The following is an 8,207-nucleotide window of genomic DNA, read 5'->3' on the forward strand; positions in this document are numbered from 1 at the left end:
TTTAGACACAGAAATTAAATTTCATTATTTTGTTTAATTATAATCAAGCAATATTGGACACTTAACGAACAAAACACGATTTCCATTTCATTAATAAAATTTTGATTCCATCACGTTGTGAAATAAAGTTCAATCATTATCAATTAGGACATTCTGATTCCAGTATTCATCGAAAGGTAGGTCGCCTGCCGCGTCGTAATCAATACCATTGTTTCTTTGATGTTCACTCAAAATTGCTCCATAATATTTTGCTCGCTTATGCCACAGATATAAAACTGAAAATAAATTCTATGAAATTATATGTTCATGAAATTTTACCATACTATTGCTTAATAATGTAAGAGATGAATTTAACGTGGAATTTGGTTGAAATAAGGCAGGCCTGCGTTTTGTTATCTTTTATATACTGCTGGCCGAATTTAAATATATTTTATTTGTTCATTTTAAATCCATTTATGCTTTTAAAATTGTTCCTATCTTTTTTAAATTTGGCCCTTCCAGCTTGTGTTTCATTCATGACTTCGTGAACTGTTAAAAATGCTATGTCATCATATGAAATGCACTTTAATTTATTTTACTATAGGGAAAATTTCCACTACAGACAAAAACGAATTTCAAAAAGATAATTGTCGGAGGAGACTGCATATGCATAAATTGAAGAACGCTCTCCATCGATCTCAACTATTTCTGTGCCATTGTTGTCACGCAACCAGAGTATTAGCTAATGCTGACCTTTTGAAGATCAAAATTCAAGCTTAAATTTGCAATATAAGGAGAAATAATTATGTTAACAAGAAAAAAATTCCGTGTTTTAACTTGGAAAAGAAAAAACAAGGTGCATTTACATGTCTTTTTTTTTTTTCCTTTTCTTCACTTTTCCTTCTGTTCTTATACTTTTTATGAGAGAAACGTAGTTCCTATTCTGTTTCGGGAGGCCATTAAACTATTATTAACGTCAGTGATGCCTAATTAAGTATGGCAATAAGTACTACAGGAATTCTGATAGATACCCTATTTACAAACGTTGGTACCTTTGTAATAGTTTTTTTACGGCCCGCCGTAACGAAATGTATTTAAATCAACGGTTTCACAGGATGTATGTTTTTCATATTTTTAGAACTTTATTTTAAGAAATGTACAAAGAGCCGAGATGGCTCAAGGGATAAAGCGTTCGCCTTCCTGATTCGAATCCCGGCAATGGCTGGTAGATACGAATTCTGCATTTGGCTTGCACCGACCACAGTGCTGACGTAAAATATCCTCAGTGGTAGACGGATCATGGGTTAGAGTCCCCTTGCCGTCAGACTAACCGTGTGAGGTTCTCGTGGTCTCCCTCTCCTTATAACGCAAATGCGGATTAGCATAATAACTACCATAAATCAATATGCAAACAGAACATTATTTTACAATGCTTACCAGTTGCTGCAAAAGACGCGCAAGTCAGTGAAATACATGTTACTGAGCCAAGCATATTTTCATAAGCCACAACTGAGAAACTGCTATCTTCTAACACTTCCGGTTTTTGAAACAACTCGAAAAAGCTTTTGAGAGTAAACATTACAAATTTTTTGATTCGTAATCTCTAATGTCTATGTATTTTATCTCTTTACCTGTGAAGGAGATGGAGAAAAAAGAATATACTGGTACTTAATAGGAAGGGATATATTACACTTGTTAAAAAAAATCAGATGTGGTAAGTTAATTTTAACGTAAAGTGTTTTACAAAAATGGATTTATAGTAGCATGCACATTGGTTTTTATGAATATATTAATTGCACAACATCATCTAATTTAAATCTGTCATATAGCAACCAATAACAATTTATTTGCTCAATAATATATATTTCAACATCTGTGGAATAAGTTTTCTAAGAGTGAAAATAATTGCAGCAACGTCATTTTAAAAACGGTTGAATCGCGCTAACTCGGCTACTCAATTTTATCTGAACAATTTATTCATTTTGAACTTTATTGAATGATCAATATTATCATTGAAATATGCTGCATGTTTAAAACCATGTAAAGTTGAATCGCATTATCGTCCAAAAATGAAGCATGCAGCCCAAAAATAAATCTCTTACGCTATAATTCAGGAAAGCAATTACACAGTTTAAAAGTTGTGATCATTTGCAAAACAAAATAGTTTTTTATTATAATATTTTATTTTTTACCAGCGTTGAATTGCCAATCCATATGGCGAATGTAAAGTATTAATTTTGAAAGTTCAAAAAATCAAAAGAAGAACCCTACAATATTCTTATCTGATACCATATTCAAACGCGTTTCTTAGAATATGTTCTCAATACAAATTGACTTTTGACTCTAAAAAAAGGGTAAACATTTTGAGCGCTTATGATTAAGAGGCGCGAGCCCGCACAATCTTGGATTTTAGGTTAAATTTTCGTATTTCGTTTTCTTGATGTTTTTTTGTACTTAAAAAACTTTTGATGACTCAGTATTATTCGGCAGCACAAATATCTTTCTAAAGAGGTGGAAAATAAAAGGGTTGCTTTATTAGAATAAAAGAAATAGCGCTAGATAATTTTTAGGCTTTCTATGAGATTTTCCTCAAAACTTTAAAGCAATAAAAATCTTCAATTTGTGGTTTTGAATCAGTGATTTAATACTACTCATTTGTTTTTAGATATTTTAAAATTTACAGTTTAAACTGCTAAAATCAGATTTGACTGATTCTTATAACGTAAATTGCACAAAGCAAAGATATTTATCAAACATTTAAAAACAGGTAAATGTATACTTTTTAGCTGCTTTAAAAAAATACTTATTATAAGACTGTACTAGCATAATTTTGTCAGAAAATTTTTTTAAAGTTTATCTAAATTACCGCACTCTTTATATCTCAAGTTCTGATTAGGTGACGGTCTTATATTTTACATATACCGAAAGATATTGCCAACTAGAATAAATATCCATCATCAGTTTAGTTCTGAAAATTAAAACACAACCATTATACTACAAATGCATTTCTTGGAATATGTGCTCCCGCGAATTCAGCTCTGATTCTAAGAAACAGTAGACATTATGAACGTTTTTTATTAAGTTGAGTTGAAATCAAACGAAAAACCCTACCTGATACCGTATGCAAACGCGTTTCTTAGATTGTGTGCACACATAAATTCAACTTTGATTTGAGGTGATTATAAACTTGAGGTGAAAAAAAAAGTTTTTTTAAACATTGGCATTAAAATAAATCTTTTAAGATTTGCTGTTTATTGTGTAATAAATTTCCAGATCATACTGGAACTTGTATGATTTTCTAAAGTAATCATTATAACGAGTCAGTCTCTTGTTAGCGTATTGAACCATTTTATCATTTGAATTTGCTGCAATCTTTATATCGTGTCGGTAACTCTTGATGAAAATCAACTTGGACCAAAACACGATCATATTAAAAACATTATTATGGTTACAGCACATATTACACGGCATTTTGATTTTAGATACTAATATTAAGGTTCAATGTTGAACCGACTTTCCTGAGCTGAGTTAAGTTGTATCTCAAAAGATTCGAGGCAAGTCTTATAGCTTCTTTAATTTGCACTGTTCTTTAATAAGAAAAAAAATGCTAAAATGTCTGCTTAAATTTTTTTTAAAAAAAAGGCTATTGGGATGTCATTTTACCTTAAACTTGAATTTTACTTGAGTTGCGTGTATTGTTAATCTCAAAATCAAGGAGAGAAAAAAAAGAATGCAAAATCAATTAAATTTGCCATTGTTTGCCACCGGAGGTAAAACAATTTCACGAATGAAGGGAGTGGACTTTGGGCCAAAAATCTTACCCTTGACCTTAGTAACTGCTTGAGTGAATCTCATTATTTCAGGTGATAGTAGGTGCAAAATGAGACTTTCTCTGTCAAACTGATGACCCCAAATGATATAAATAAAAAGAAAACATGGGATTTCTGATGTTAAATATATTTCTTTTTAATAATCTCATAATGAGTGACCTAAATTTCAGAGGCGAAACGAAAGTTTATCCCAGCAACAAAAAAAGGATGACCACTCCATTGATCTTTAGTGTGAATTCAATTATATTTGGTTTTAATTTGCTTCGATTTCGATGAATTGAGACCACACTTCGTTTAATGTTGCCAGTTGTTAAGAAGGTAAAATTGCTCAACCATGCTTTAAGTTTGCTGAAGGCTTCTGGAACTTAGCTTGGCATTTGTTTCTGAGTTTGAAACAGACATACCTGGTTCACAATGAATGTAAGTAAGAATAATCTTTTTTTCTTTTAGAATAGTTCTAGGAATTTTTATAGCTTATATGAAGTTTGAAACTATTAAAAAAAATTTCTGATAACTTCCATATTATATGAAATTTATACTTTATCACTATATAACATAAAAACATATTTGTCTGTCACTAAACTTGATAACTTTCTGATAGTTGAGTCAAATAATCACATTACAATAATACAATACACCATATCTTCAGCTGTCAGCGGCCAAAATTATTAAGTTATTACACTACCTATGGATTAATTTGTTACCACTTTCGTTACTCATTATTCCTCGGCATTACGTTTTGAAATCTTTCGTAATAATTAAAATGAGATACTTTAAACTTTTACGTTATAAAAACGTTTCAATGCTCCTTAGAAAAAAAAAACTTTTATTTAAAATAGCACTTTTGAGAACTGGTAAGAAACACTTTTAATCATACCCTTAATTTGTTAATAGCTGCGATTAACAATTGCATTTATACCAGAAATACTATTTTTTATCAATTTTTAAAAAAAGTATCATTCACTTTTAAATGTTTCCAAAAAATCGATTAAGTTTATCACATTTCATTTTAAATTAAACAAACAATGAGATATTTTTTTAAATATTAATTCAATATTTTATAAAGTTTTTTTTTTTTTTTAAGAAAAAAAGTGATGTAATTCAGGAACATAATCTGGTTAGCTTGCAATCTACCATCAGTTCTCTCCACTACTGTGCTAAAATAATTCAAAATCAGGATTTTATAAAGGAAAAATTGCATGTGATTACTTTAAATGACTCGAAAAATAAATTTCAGATATCTGTTTTATTGAGGAAAAAAACAACATGTAAATCAAAGAGTACATCAGTTATTTCGATAAAGTTGGGACCGATGTTTAAAGGATATCGAAATAAGCACAGTTACTTTACTAGAATGTTACACGTTCCTTCAACTTAAAGGGAATGTTACTGAAATTTCCAGCAGAGTTCTAAAAGACAATTTCAAAACTTGTATTTTTTGCCCAATAAGGATTTTTAATGATTGACCAGGAAAATTTCTGTATTTCAGGACTTCTTAACATAGATTGCAGAATAGCTACGCTTAATTGTTTTATCTAAAAAGTATAGTGAAGTGCATATTGATATTAAATTTTTATGTAAGCTTGAACTACTCAGAGTTGAAATATTTAAATTAAATTTTTTTGATGTAACTTAATAAAAGTTGAGTTATTTCTAACTCATTTAGATACAGTGTTTGTTTGAAATTAGGCGCTGATCATTATATCTTCAAAATTATTCAATTAGGAACATTTTATTTATCGAAACATTTAGGAACATTTCATTATCAATTTATTTTACTCAACTACTGGTGTTCAAAATTTAAATTTGGACAGTTATCTCGAGAACTGTTAGGCAGATTGTAATAAAATTCGGTTTGAACATAGGTTGATATAATACAAAAATTCAACATTCATTCATTTCATTCAATAGGTTGGTATAATACAAAAATTCAACAGTTATAAAACACACGCATGGTCGTGTGTAACATTCATCAGAGTCTGATAGCCTCAAAGAGTGTTTACAGAATTGAATTTTAAAAAATGGTTCAATAGGGGTATGAGAGCTTCCTTTTATTATTGTAAAACTTGCATAATCTGTATCAGGGAAAATACCTAATATACATTAAACGCGTTCACGCATGTCACCAAACAGTTGATTTAACACAAAATTGACTCAAAATCACACCACGAACACCAAAATGCAAATACAAAGTGGCTAAAATGCAACAACTCACCGGATCTCGCAAAATCTACAACAGATTGCACACTTTTTCACCCACCCAAATATCGCCAAATCCACCGTATAATGTGTACTGGGATTAAGCTTATAATAGTTTTAATATCATTCGAATTTTTTGTGTATTCTGCAACTGATATTGTAGAGACATATTTATACATTTTGTACGACTGTCAAATATGTAGCAATAAAACGTCATATATTGTATAAGAGACATACCTTTTCGGCTATTTTAATTAGATTGAATTCACAAAGATTTCTATTTAAAGAAGATATAATATAATCATTTATAATTATTTATTTAGAGAGCAGTGATTCTTCAATTTCACCGTCGTCGTAGATTATTTTTATAAAATTAAACTTTCAAATGATTAGTTTCACAAAATAAATGCTGCTGTGAACCTTGAAAAATTCACAAATGTAGTTAATGATAACTGAAGAACAGTTTTCTAAAAATCATGTCAAACGATACCTAAATGCCTCTCTTAAGCTATTATTCCAACTCAAAGACATTATATTTGTTAAAAAAAAGTTTTCAATATGACCGATTAATACGTACAGATGCGTCTGACTGTTTTGACTTAAGTTTGTGCTGCCAATCTTAAAAAATCTTGGACGGGCTACTCATCTTTAATGTAGAGAAATAACTGCTGCGTCCTTTGTTCGATGTTATTGTATTGAGTTGAAGCACTGATTGGTTGATTACGTCCATTGACGAAATTTAAAATCGTTTGCTGCATTTAAGTCACATCATAGTTATGCATAAATATACGGTGAAATCATATGATTAAAAAATAGTAGCCTGTGGTATAAATTTAATTTAGTTGCCATAATTTTTAAGCATATTTTTTTTCTTCTTAAAGTTCTTTAAATTAGAACTTCTATCGAATTATACTTAACCAACTTCTTCAAACTAAGATTTTTGGCGAGTAATATGTCGTAGATATCTGTTATACTTTTTCCAATAATTTCCTGTTATCTTTTTAATCCCATTTAATTACAAAAATCACCTCTGTTTGCAATTTTTCTTTCGGTTCTCCTGGGCTAAAATTCTTAATAAAGAATTTTCAAATATTAATTCTATAGAAGTATGCATTCAGATATTTTTAAACAATCAAACTTTTTTTCTTATGATGATACAATAAAGGAGCAATTTCTGAAGAGAATGGGTTATTTAGTTTAAAATAAATAAATAAATAAAAATTTGACTAGGCTATGCTGTTCAAACAACAAGCTGAAATCTATTCATTTACACTGCGTTTAATTTAACATAAATTGGAAACTTTCTTTCTTATTTTTAAAACATTACATTCGCTCCAAAAAAATCCGCTTCAAGCGGCATAATCAATTTATCTTTTGAGCCTTTTGACATTCGAATCATTAATAAAAAGTTTAAAAATACCTCCGACACTGACATTGAAGAAATAACTTGCTCAGATTTGGGACATCATCAAAATCGAAAATATTACCTGCATTTTCCAAACGTTCGAAGAACCTGTTTGTCCTTAATATTGCTATAATCTTTTTGTTCTATCAATTTCTGCTGCCAATCTTTCCTTTAAATAAAAGCTATTTTTAATAAAATTGAGAATTAAAGAACGAAAACCATTGGGGGCCATTGAAGTTCAAAAAAAGGTTTTTAAATAGATAAGAGAAGTAGATTTTAATTTTAACGTTCGTGACCTGAGTGTAGATAGATGCTCAATTCAAATGGTTTTTAAAAAAACGTATTCACATTTTTACTTCTTTCACACACATGTATAGAGCTGAAAATAAACACTCGCCACGTGGCGTGTCAAAAAAAAAAACGCTACTTTAATAAGCAACTGACCATTTTTTTACATATATATATCTCTATATATATATTTTTTTTTTTAATTGCTTAAGGATAAAATTATATCGATACAGAAGGACTCTGAAAAGCAGAATTTTTATTAAAATGTTCAATACTCCATACACAATTCTGATCTTTCAGAATCAATCAATTTATAATGAATAAATTCATGTGGAAAGATAAAAATTCACAATTTTATCAATTCCGACATTTCAAAATTTTATGCATAAAATATATTTGCCTTCCTAAATATTTTTTAAATAAAATTTTTCAATGTCAGTATGTTTAACTAAATTTTGTCACATATTCATATTATTTTTATTGTGGAATGAATTTTTATATATATA

At 29.4% G+C, this 8,207-nt stretch overlaps 1 protein-coding gene and 1 long non-coding RNA gene across 4 annotated transcripts in view; one reads left to right on the forward strand and one right to left on the reverse strand.

The window, feature by feature from the left end:
* LOC107448792 (uncharacterized protein MAL13P1.304) overlaps nucleotides 1–8,207 on the forward strand; it is a 94,989-nt gene that overhangs the window by 70,612 nt on the left and 16,170 nt on the right. The window lies entirely within an intron of this gene.
* LOC139425959 (uncharacterized) lies at nucleotides 19–6,360 on the reverse strand. Its single transcript, XR_011637129.1, has 3 exons — nucleotides 6,246–6,360; nucleotides 1,417–1,610; nucleotides 19–275 (listed from the first exon to the last, which is right to left on the reverse strand). It is a non-coding gene; the product is annotated as an uncharacterized lncRNA (long non-coding RNA).

This window comes from Parasteatoda tepidariorum, chromosome 7 (genome assembly GCF_043381705.1).
Source record: "Parasteatoda tepidariorum isolate YZ-2023 chromosome 7, CAS_Ptep_4.0, whole genome shotgun sequence".
NCBI classification, from domain to species: domain Eukaryota; kingdom Metazoa; phylum Arthropoda; class Arachnida; order Araneae; family Theridiidae; genus Parasteatoda; species Parasteatoda tepidariorum.